The 12,272-nt window shown below is 35.6% G+C and overlaps 1 long non-coding RNA gene across 1 annotated transcript; it reads right to left on the minus strand.

Annotated features, from left to right (window-relative positions):
- Positions 1-6,504: 6,504 nt before the first annotated feature.
- On the minus strand, positions 6,505-8,714 carry LOC132617520 (uncharacterized). Its single transcript, XR_009573755.1, has 3 exons — positions 8,321-8,714; positions 7,901-7,947; positions 6,505-6,801 (listed from the first exon to the last, which is right to left on the minus strand). It is a non-coding gene; the product is annotated as an uncharacterized LOC132617520 (long non-coding RNA).
- Positions 8,715-12,272: the final 3,558 nt, after the last annotated feature.

Here is a 12,272-nt window from a genome sequence, read left to right on the forward strand (position 1 = left end):
ATCTTTAGACCAAAAAAGAGATGGAATACATCTATATACACCCATAGTATACATGATCACACACATCCGTAGAGATTCTTGAATGGTAAATTATACGAAAGCTCTTACCCCATTTATTCCCGATGTCGCACAAGATTCAACCGGTTTCTTTGACCCCTAGGCATGGCAAAAACAGGGGAGGGCTTAAGCTTGATCCTTAATGACCACTCAAAGCTCTCTATTAATGTATTAGATGAGGGTATACTAGATGATACACAGATACACATGCCAACTGCCTTGGTTAACTTCTAGAAAAGAAAGGGGCACTTAGAATTGATAATGCCAAACAGTGCATAGTGGTCAAAAAGTGCATATAGGATCAACACACAAACATATTGAAATCATGATATATCATTATTTCACAGCAAAAACTTAAACAAGGGACAAACATGACTCTTCAATGAGTTGCTACAAAACAGTGTAGGACAGGGAATACAGGTTAGGTTGCTTAAATGTAGACATGGTCTTAATCAAAGAGGAAGACAACACTCAAACAACTAGCATGAAGTTTAAACAAATGATGAAACTACATCTCTTATACCAGAATCTATATTTTTAAAGACTAAGTCAAGTTTCAACTTAACACATATTAACACCATTTGCCGGATTTAACTAGAGCCAAACCTTGCATTAATCAAGCTTAGTTGCAAATAGGACCTAACTGTACCATTTTTATGTTGCTCTTTTTTAATTAAATAAAAAATAAAAAATTGAACAATAGCATACAAGGACCTGCTCACCATACTCAAAATAAATGACATCTAGGTAGCAGATTCAGCACATAACAAACTAGTTTTAAGTTAGTTTTCCTATTGACACCTGAGATAAGTTCACATTAAGTCCCCCATGTCATTTGTAGTTCAAGATTAACACATAACAGGACAGACTATGGTTCAAAGTTAACATATAACAGGACACACTATGGTTTAAGGTTAACATATAACAGGACAGGTTACAGCCAAACTTAAGATTACTGAAACCAAACAACAAATGGATAATCAAACACTCTTTCTATACTCAAGTTAAATGCCTGACTTGTCTTTGATAAACATCCCATAGGAAAAGAAAGTTCAAGCCTCTCAAGTCAAACACAGACTAGGCATATTCATCCAAGAAGAGCACAGAAGGGAAAAGAAACATGTTAATATTGAATCTAAATAGACCAAGAGTGATACATATAACTTCTTTAAAGTCATGCCTCAAAAACTAAGTCAATAACAACATGATATGCCCATTATAGATCAACCAAACCAACACAAGACTAGACTAGCATGATTCGTATTTTTTATTTTTAGATTGCTTATGAAACCAACAACATACCAGGACTGATAAACAAAACACTAAAACAGAAATCATCCAGCAGACCAAAGTAAAACCATATAAACAAGATAGAACATCCTAATCATTCCTACAACCAATACAACAGTAAACTACTATAAAGAACAACTTAGCACATAATGTATAAGGAGAAACAGAAAAGAAAAAAAAGGAAAGAAATTACCTTTCTAAGGCACAACCTCGAAGAGATCGAACCTGAAAATCTACTCCAAACACTTCAAGCCAACAAGAACACTCAAGAGAAGATTTTACAGAAACAAACTTTAAACTTATCGAGAATTTTAAAAGGGTTTCAAGAAGAAGCTCAAAAAACCACTGATGTTCTCAGTATTTATGCAAACTAAAGAAATTTTTTCGATTCTCTGTTCCCTCCTATTTCTGAAAAATAAGACCCTATTTATAGAATTCCCCAGACCCTTAAAATCTCGAATCACCCGATGTGGGACAATCCTCCAAGTTGGGGATTTTCCTCACACTTTCGGGTTTGAAAGGTCACGATTGGGTCAACTATGCATCAAGGGTCAATATTCGACCAACTAAACTCAAATCTGAAAAGTTCATCGCGAACCAATGAGATCTCAAAATTCAAAATCGCAAACAAACAAAAACCATTAAAGGATTGCAGTGTTAGACCGTTGAACATATAATAAAAATATCAAAAAATCAAGTAAATAAGCTTGTTAACAACCCGTTTGGTTGATTCGCGATGGTAACTAGGGGTGAGCATAAATACCGAAAATCAAAAAATCGAACCGAACCGAATGAATTCGGTTTTTCGGTGTTTCGGTTCGGTTCCAATTTTTTTAAATAGCAAATTCAGTGTTCGGTTTCGGATTTTCGATTTTTCAATTTTTCAGTTTAACCGAATATTTAATATAATTTTTTTTATATCAATATATAATGATATTAGATGCATATAATGATATGAGTGCGTAAGTTCAAGGAAATTAGATAGTCAATCTTATGGTTAGTGTTGATCATGAATCATTTGGTAGCCAAGGTTGTAGACATTAGCCTATAATTGAAACTAGCAATAAGTTGTTGTTAAGCACTAACGCTTTATGTTTACTGTGGAATACTATTTTAACATCTACCAGAATTGGCAAGAGACCTCAAGTTCCACTGTGCTAGGATAGTGTTATGATATGTTGCTTTAACGGGTGAGTAAGCATCAAATTATTCTTATGATTTTTTGATTTATTCGTATACTATAATATTTAAGTGTTGTATTTTCTGAATGCTATCATGCTTCATGATTTTAACAGAGAAATAGAGAATAAAATTAAACTAAAGAAGTAACTGTTCTACTGTTTAAATTCTAGAGAGGTGTTAATTGTATTAGGTTAGTGGTGATTTCTGCAAAATATGAGTTGGTAATGTATGATGCTACTACGTGGAGTTCAAATTTAAATAAGGTAGAATTCCCTTGATATCTACTTCTAAGGTTGTATTGTTGCTGTTGCTTTTGAGTTCCATGTGGTTTATTTTCGATTTCGATACCTCTAAATGTCTAGTGTAACTTTTGTTGATATGGAAAAGTTTGAATATCATTAACGGGTGACTATTGCTTAACCAATGCCAAAAAAACGAATTAGAAAACCGAACCGAACTTCAAAACACCGTACCGAACCGAATTAATTCGGTGCGGTGTTCGGTTTCCACTTTAAAACAATCGAAACCGAAATACCGAACCGAACTTTGAAAAAACCGAACCGAACAACCGAACGCCCACCCCTAATGGTAACATGTGAAAACATTAAATGTTTTACCCGTTGAGGCCATACAAAGACTATAAAAAGGTAAAAGGCCTCTGCAACTTTGCCAAAAATGGCATTGATGATGAAGAGAGAGAAGAAAACCATGTAGGCGGCTAGGGTTTGCAAAAGGAAAGGGGAAGAGACGAGTAAAGGCTCGTTTGGCATCTGATTTTGTGAAATGGGGTTTAATCCCCTTTCATTTACTTCTATTTGGGCCAGGTCAAGCCTTTGTTGGGCTGGACTCGGCCCCCTCTGAAAAGGGTAGCCCACATTTATACATATATACATATTATATCATATATATGTGTGTGTGTGTATATATATATATATATTTCACGTGTATATGTATACTAATACAACAAAAGAAAAAGGAAAGAATTAATGGGTAAATAAATAAATAATTAAAAAAAAAAGACAATTTAAGAGATTGATTTGCTATTAAATTGAAATTAATCAACCAAAAACACGACTAAAATAATGAATTTAAGGGATGACCTTAATTGAATTGAAGCATGAATTTGCTATTTCCAATTACGGCCCTATTTTGGCTAATTAATTGATTATTTCAATTGTAGCCGTAATCAACATATCATAAGAAAATTTACAAATATAACCATAATTAGTTACCCAAACCAATTATGATTAATTTTAGAAATTATCAATATGACTTGATTATGCAGAAATTAAAAATTTGAGGGGCGAAAGATAATTTATTTTAATTAATCAACCTCCTTGAAAATAGAGCGAAATGCCTAATAATTGATAATTTGACAATTTAAACTATTAAGTAAAACATTGCTGTAAACTATTTTCTCTCGGTTAATTTAGCAAAATATCATAATTATAAAATACTTAGATTAATTTAAACTATTATAGAAATTACTTTATTATGAAAAATTGGATAAATAATTTTATAAAATTATTTTCGCTTATGAAAATACAGATTTCACTCTGTTTGATAATCAAGAACTCTGGGTATCAAAACAAATTATGGGAGGTCAAAAATTCGGTGTCAACACGCCTGAGAAATCCCTTTCTGTTGCTTATAGTTTTACCATATACAGTTTGAACGTTTCTAATGCAATCTTTGATGGGGATCCTGCACAAGTTTAAACAAACAACATTTAGTAATGATCTTTTAATTTATATAAGACATATAATGTACTAGGTAGGATAAGTTACCTTAGCGTTTCGGCAACGTCTTTAAGTAACACTTGAGCATCATGTTTGTATCTAAATTATAATGATCTGCTCGATTGTCTTCCATATCACAAGTGTGGTTTTAGCTGAGTTTTGTGATAGCCCACATACCATCAGGCTTAACAATTCCCCGAAGCAACCACTGACAGCCTTGATACCGTCGTCTACAAATTAGCCTTCATATCTCTGTTGAGATCCTTTGGTTCAATCCAGATTCTTAGGCGACTATGATCATCTTCTCTTGTGAAGACAAATGCATCATCACGACCTTGCAGGCTGTCAAGATAAGGAATATTGTTAGAATGCCACTGAATTGGGCTTTCAGATGTTGGGTTTTCCGCTATCGGTGGTTGTACGTGGTGGTGCATTGGTTCTTGTTGGTTTTGGCTTTGAGGAATATTGTTGGTCTTACCAACTTGAACATCATCATCACCTTCATCATCGGTTACCTCTGCATTATTAGCTATTTCATCATCATCACTCGATGATGACTCATAATAATTTGAAAAATCTTCATTATCAAGTGCATTCCTCCTCCTACACGAAAAGTAACATATTTTAAATACCAACATCATATATATATATATATATATATATATATATATATATATATATATATATATATATATATATATATGTGAATTATTTAATATCAAGGTGATGAACTATCAAGGTGATGAACTTACTGATGTTGATAAGCATTACCATGGTGTGGAGAATGATCAACTCCACCGAACTGAGAGGATTGACCAACATCCATATTTGGTACCACTGACGAGTTTTGAGAATAGCTCTTATAAAGATTTGAAAAATGGTTATTTACCAATTCATACAACAAACACGTGCTACTACACACAATAATAATATAAAAATGCATATTTACCACTCAAAATGTCTCCATAAGAACTACAGTCCCCATAAGTGTTATCATGAATAGGCTGGACTTGAGAGACTTCTTCTTGAGGTATCTTTTCAACATAAATCTCAAGAACATTAATGGATACTAAATCACTATATTCTTCCGGCGATCCCAAATAATCACTCAAATATTCATCATCGTTGACATTGTGCATGTCATAACGCACTACACCGTTTGATATTGTTTGTGGATATCTGCTTGTTATTGAGATTCCAAACTCAGTGGATGTAGTTTTCATTCTTTTGTGTATGTAACTGACTAGTGTTGCATAATTTAAAGTTGTTGGAAATTTAACATGGGCTTTTGGTCTGATACTATAACGAACGGAGTAATTGTCCTCAACGATATCTCCATCCCAAAATAGTGAAACCCTAACAGTTGAAGCATTTTGAGACATTTTTTCTCTGAACTTTGATTTTTTTCAATGACTTGTAAGGCTTAGACTTATGAAATTGAAGAGTTTTTCACTCGTCCAATATTCATGTTAAATAGAATCCTGAAATTGTCATGCGTAGTGTATTGTCAAATTATACATTGCGCATTAAAATGGTGCGCAATACAAGTGAGAGTCATATTAAAACGGTCAAATAATGCAGCATTGTATTGTCAAATCAAGCCTTTATGTGTCATAGATTCCTAAAATTGTCATGTGTGGTGTGTTGTCAAATCATCACTTACATTGCGCGTTAAAATGGTGCGCAATACAAGTGAGAGTCATATTAAAACGGTCAAATAATGCAGCATTGTATTGTCAAATCAAGCCTTTATGTGTCATAGATTCTTGAAATTGTCATGTGTGGTGTGTTGTCAAATCAACACTTACATTGCGCATTAAAATGATGAGCAATACAAGTGAGAGTCATATTAAAACGGTCAAATAATGCAGCATTATATTGTCAAATCAAGCCTTTATGTGTCATAGATTCCTGAAATTGTCATGCGTGGTGTGTTATCAAATCAACACTTATATTGCGCATTAAAACGGTGCGCAATACAAGTGAGAGTCAAATTAAAACGGTTAAATAATGCAGCATTGTATTGTCAAATCAAGCCTTTATGTGTCATAGATTCCTGAAATTGTCATGTGTGGTGTGTTGTCAAATCAACACTTACGTTACACATTAAAATGGTGCACAATACAAGTGAGAGTCTGTCACGACCTAACCCCGTAGGCCGCGACTAGCGTCCGTACTGGACACCCGTACGTACCCAGTAACCCAAACGAGCATATAAACAGGATGAACAAATATAGAAGGCGAATAACGTTACTAATTACCACAGATAAACAGATACAATGCGGGGAAGCCGATAAGGCTATCGCAAAACATATCAACCCAAAACATATACACAACCCACATGTATGTCTACAGACCTCTACAGATCATAACAGAATCATAAGACGAGACAGGGCCCCGTTATACCCCTGAATAACATACATATGTGCAACAGAAAAGTCTGTACCCAAAATATAGGCTCCGGACAAAGGAGCACTCCGAGACAGCAGAATAGGATCCTAAGCGGGCGGATCAGCAAATCGGTCGTCTGTACCTGCGTGGCATGAAACGCAGCCCCCGAAGAAAGAGGGTCAGTACGGAAAATGTACTGAATATGTAAAGCACGGAACGTAGTAAACAAAGTCATAACCGAAGCAGAAGGTACAGAAAATGAACGGAATATCCAGAATATCAAAATGTTGATCATAAAGCATAAATAATGCATGCAGAAAACATATGTCGTATCTGGTCCCATTACGGGACTGGGTAAACAGAACGTGGTCGCCACCCCGACACTGGCGCCACAACACAGCATAACTCCAGAGTAGGGAATAACTCCGTAACATATCATATCATATCAGAATGTGCACATGTCAAACATATCAGATGGCCATATCATATCATTATATATCAGAATATATGTACATGGCACAGCATACTCCACAACCCATGTACATGTATACCTGCCCCCTCACCATCGAGGCATGGCGAACAATGCAATGGAATGCGCTTGATTACATATCCTGGCCCGGGCTCAGTGTGGGAAACATTGGGGCATCCACGAATGGAGTAGTGAGAAACTAAATGCAATAAAAATACCATATATATTTCCAGAGACTCAATGAAGCATATCGAATGACAGATCAAATCAATGAAATCGGACGGAGTCAAGGTAAGTGAAATTCGAATGTCAAAATGGGTTACGAAAGCATAATTTTTCTGAGATCGTTTTCAAGTTCCAAAACAATTCATAAGGCTTAATGAAATATTAAAACAATTTTTATTTAGTAGTTAAGAGAGTAGTTAGAATATTTCTTAAAAAAATGCTCGAAGACAAGTCATAAACACGTAAAGGGTAAAATCGGAAATTGTGGGCCCACCTCGGGACAAGTAAAACGGTGGGCTCAAATTGCGCATATTAAGCTTATGGGGTCACCTACCAAGGTCTTAGGGACATTCCATAACTTTCTAAGCAGTTTGGGGAAGTTTGCATAATTTTTCAACAAGGCATACTTAAAGAGTTCAATCCTATTGAATGAAATAGTGACAATTTCATACGCGGATTCCGGTGAGCAGAATATTTTTCGAGGCCCGAATCCGATCCTAGTACACCTAGGACATGCCAAAAGAATGATCGGGATAGCTTTACATACCTGTTAATGACCAATCGCAAAACCGTTCGCTTTGTCGCTCTTTTAGCCTATTTAATATAAAAATAACGTTATCGTCAATAACCATACTTTCTAGTCCATAAAGCTGTAGCCCATCGCTTGTAAAATTTATTCTTTAACTTATACTTTATCGTTAAGGATTTTTGAGTATTTAAGGATTTGACGAAAATCGGGCAGCATTTCCTCTATATATTCGCCTAACCCGAATTTTCAATTATTCTCCTGTTGACACAGGAATACCAACAACAGAGAGGTACATGTAAAATTTTTACCATTCAGCCCACAATTTCCTATAACATCGATTTCATGCATTTTCTTAATTCCAATTTCGTCCAATCCAATTATAATAATTCCATTACAATACTATTAAAACAATTACATCATAAAACAAGAAAATCTTACCTTAATTTTTTTCGGAGGAATTTCTACTCTTAATTGCTCTAATTTCGCAATTTCTTCTTCTTCAACTTAAAATCCAATGTTACTATCACCTCCTTGAATTTGTACTACACTTGAAGCCTAATTAAAATAGTAACAAAATTATTTCTTTCCTTCAACCATGGATGGCCGTATGGCCTTTCTCTTGGCAACCATGGCCGTGACTTCTCTCTTCAAAATGGAATAAAGAAAATGATCCTCTAAGCTCACCTAATAACGTGAGATAGAAAAGAGAAAAAAAAAGTTGCTGCCAATTTTTCCTTTATATCAACTTGCTGCAATGCTTTGGAAAGTAACGTTGCTATTTGTTTCTTTTGGAGTGGAAAGTGTTGTTGGTACCTTTTAGAAGAAAAAACAAATACATTCTAGAGCATTCCATATTTCATTAGCCGTGGATTTCCACTCTTATTTTAATATTTTATTATATTACAAAATTATCCAAGTTGTATTTCAACACCTATATAATATATAGGACCTTAGTGCCTTAATTAAATTAATTAAAAAATAATCCCTACTTAATAATTTAATCATAATTAATTAGTCCCTCATTTTCCAATAATATTTTACACTAAATAAAATTTATAACTAATTTATGTTCTAATTAACATTGAAAATTAAAGATTTCTCTTTCATGTCCGAAAATGGTTCTGCCTTTAACTTGAGTCGATTTACTTGCGAATAATTCGACGCATAAATATACGGGGTATAACAGAGTCATATTAAAACTGTCAAATAATGCAGCATTGTATTGTCAAATCAAGCCTTTATGTGTCATAGATTCCTGAAACTGTCATGCGTGGTGTGTTGTCAAATCAACACTTATATTGCGCATTAAAATGGTGCGCAATCCAAGTTAGAGTCATATTAAAACGGTCAAATAATGAAGTACTATATATAACATGATTGGCAATTTCAGGAAGCATTCACATTAAAACGAGTTATCATGTCATTCTACACCTAATTTGGTAATCTTGATTCTATTACATGTTTTACCCAGGAAACATATTCGAAGCAATGGATAGGACATGTGAACTAGATGATGATTTTCAATACTCAAATAACCCTAACAACAGATTTAATCGAGAATACAATAATAAAATGAGAGAGGAGTGAGATTGGCGTGTTAGGGAGGCTGCAGCATTGGAGCACAAGTTAGCGCCAGTAGGGGTCAAACGCCCAAAAAAATGTGCTATGTCAATGCATCGTGGAATTCCACAAGAGTTTAATTTTGCTCTTAACCGTTTTCGTGAAGAGAACAATCAGATCTAAATACGTTATCTTAGGGTAGAATATGGTGTACATGGTAGCACAAGATTTAGATCCAAGTGGAATTCGGACTATGAGATGTTTGATGAAGATTAATATTTTTTTATATAAAGTAAGTAGGTAGGGTCATAAAGACCGCCCCCCTCCCAACTAGGGGTACATGGGGGTTTGCAACTATATAAGTAGCCCTTTCTTTGTTATTACACTACAACGAATTCAATATCGAGTAGTAGAAACGCAGCTTGGTCTTTACTCCTTCCAAAAGAACCAAATAGCAGTGATGATGAGAGTTCAAATTATAGCAGTTTTTCGAGTGATAACAGTGATTTCAAACTAGACGAGCTAAATCTCCACCTTTTTATAGAGCGTAATGATGATTTCTGCATTGTGAAATATTCAGATCGGCGAGAATATTATTGCAGTTTACGCCGAGAATGGTCACATCGGCTTGCCGAATCAGAACGACTTGTTCGTGACGTGAAAAATCTCAACGCTCCAATCCCAACAAGGTACTCAATAACCATGCCTCGAGTAGGTCCAGAAACCTGCGAGCTTGCCGTACAAAGGATTAGAAAAGAAAAACAAAATGCTGGCAAGACGTTGTAGATTTTACATGCTAAAGTTGGCCGAAGAACAAGCATTATCAACGAGTAGAGAACTAACATCTACTGAAAAAAAGATGTGTCTTAAGAAACCGCCAATATTTTTCTGAGAACGATATTGAGGACTTATATTCTGATGAAGATTAGGGGTTATTTAAGTTCTTTTAAATTTCTGACTCATGCAGTTAATTTGTATTGTTAGTTTATGATGAAGTCATCAATAACAAAAAAATTAGTAAGTTTTAAATTTGCTTTGATTGTTTAAGTCTATTTTTAATTTATACTCTGGAGTCTAAAGGGTTCAAGTTGAGTAAGACCAAGACAGAGTACATGAAGTGCAAGTTCAATGACGTGACACATGAGTCTGGCGTGGAAGTGAGGCTTGGTACCCAGGTCATCCCAAAGAAAAGAAGTTTCAAATATCTCAGGTCTATTATACAAGAAAATGGGGATATTGACGATGATGTCTCACATCGTATTGGCGCAGGGTGGATGAAATGGAGGCTTGCTTCAGGAGTGCTGTGTGATAAGAAGGTACCGCCAAAACTTAAAGGCAGGTTCTACAAAGTGGTTGTGAGACTGACTTTGTTGTACGAGGCAGAGTGTTGGGCAATCAAGAGCTCTCACGTCCAAAAGATGAAAGTTGTGGAAATGAGAATGTTGCGATGGATGTGTGGGCACACTGATACGCTCAAATTACACCTATTAATGGTATAACGCGGACGTTGTCAAATATAGTAACCCAACAAGGTTGGGGTCGAATCCCACAGAGAACAATATGTAGGTGATTTAAGCAGATTAGGAATTATCACTAACAATAGCTATGCCCGAACGCATCAATGGTGGTTTTTGATAAGGTTTTGATAAAATATGAAAATATAAATTCTAATCTAGAAAGCAAGTAAATTGATCAATGGCAACAAGAATGGAATAAAGGAAACTACTTCTCAAGTAACGATCCAATTTATTTCACGAATTATAAATAATAGCAAGTTTATGTTATTTAGCCTCGGATAATGACTCTAAATTAACTTCTTCCGAAGATTAACTAGACTACCCAATTGAAGATCCCTCAAGCAATTAGGAGCATTAAGAACACCCGAATATGGCTACAAGTGGTATTGCCTATTCCTAGGTCAATTTGCATTAGATGAGGGTTAACGCCCCAAATTCATGTTAATTATTCTATCCCAACTCCGTTCTTCCTCTTCCGAGTTTCAAACAAAGTAAATGGGCGAGTTCAAGGGTTAGCTAATCCATTGAAAACATTCAAGAACAAGAATAATTAAAATAGCAAAAACTTACTTGATTAAGAATAATGCAAATGAATAAATAAGCACAACAAGAGTGTCAATCTTAATTGTCACCAAGAGATTTCCATCAACAAGGATTAAATAGAAGAGAGAACATTTATGTAGGAACCCTAGCCTCCAACTTGTGAAAGCTGCCAAAGATATCTAATGTTTTGCCCTAGTTTTCTATTTATAGGAACTGGAATATCAAAAATCATAAAAATCCGAGTTCTGTTCGGTCTGGCCTGAAATTCCTTCAACGCGATCGCGCCATGTGTCTGCGTGATCGCGTGGATGGCGTCAGCTCCACTCGCCTTACTTCAGCGCGAACGCGTGTGTTCACTGCGCGTTCGCGCAGAGTCACGGACGCGCGTGACCGCGAACGCGTGATATTCATGCGCGAACGCGCAGAGCAATATTTCGCCAATAATTTCCAGAACCTCCAGTTGTTTCCAGTTTTGCAGTTTTTTTGCTTGTTTTCCACACTTTGGCTCTAGAGACCCCGTATTACCTGAAACATACTAAAAACCACGTAAAATAACATAGACTTGCTTAAAAACAAGTAAAACTTATAGTTAAAAAGCATCGATTGTGGCGTAAAATCACGCCACATCACACACCAGGCGAGATAGGATTAGGAATGAAGATATTCGGGATAAGATTGGAGTAGCATCAGTGGAGGACAAGATGAGGGAAGCGAGGCTGAGATGGTTTGGGCATGTGAGGAGGAGAGGCACAGATGCCCCACTGCGGAGG

The sequence above is a fragment of the Lycium barbarum genome, chromosome 11 (genome assembly GCF_019175385.1).
Source record: "Lycium barbarum isolate Lr01 chromosome 11, ASM1917538v2, whole genome shotgun sequence".
Taxonomy (NCBI): domain Eukaryota; kingdom Viridiplantae; phylum Streptophyta; class Magnoliopsida; order Solanales; family Solanaceae; genus Lycium; species Lycium barbarum.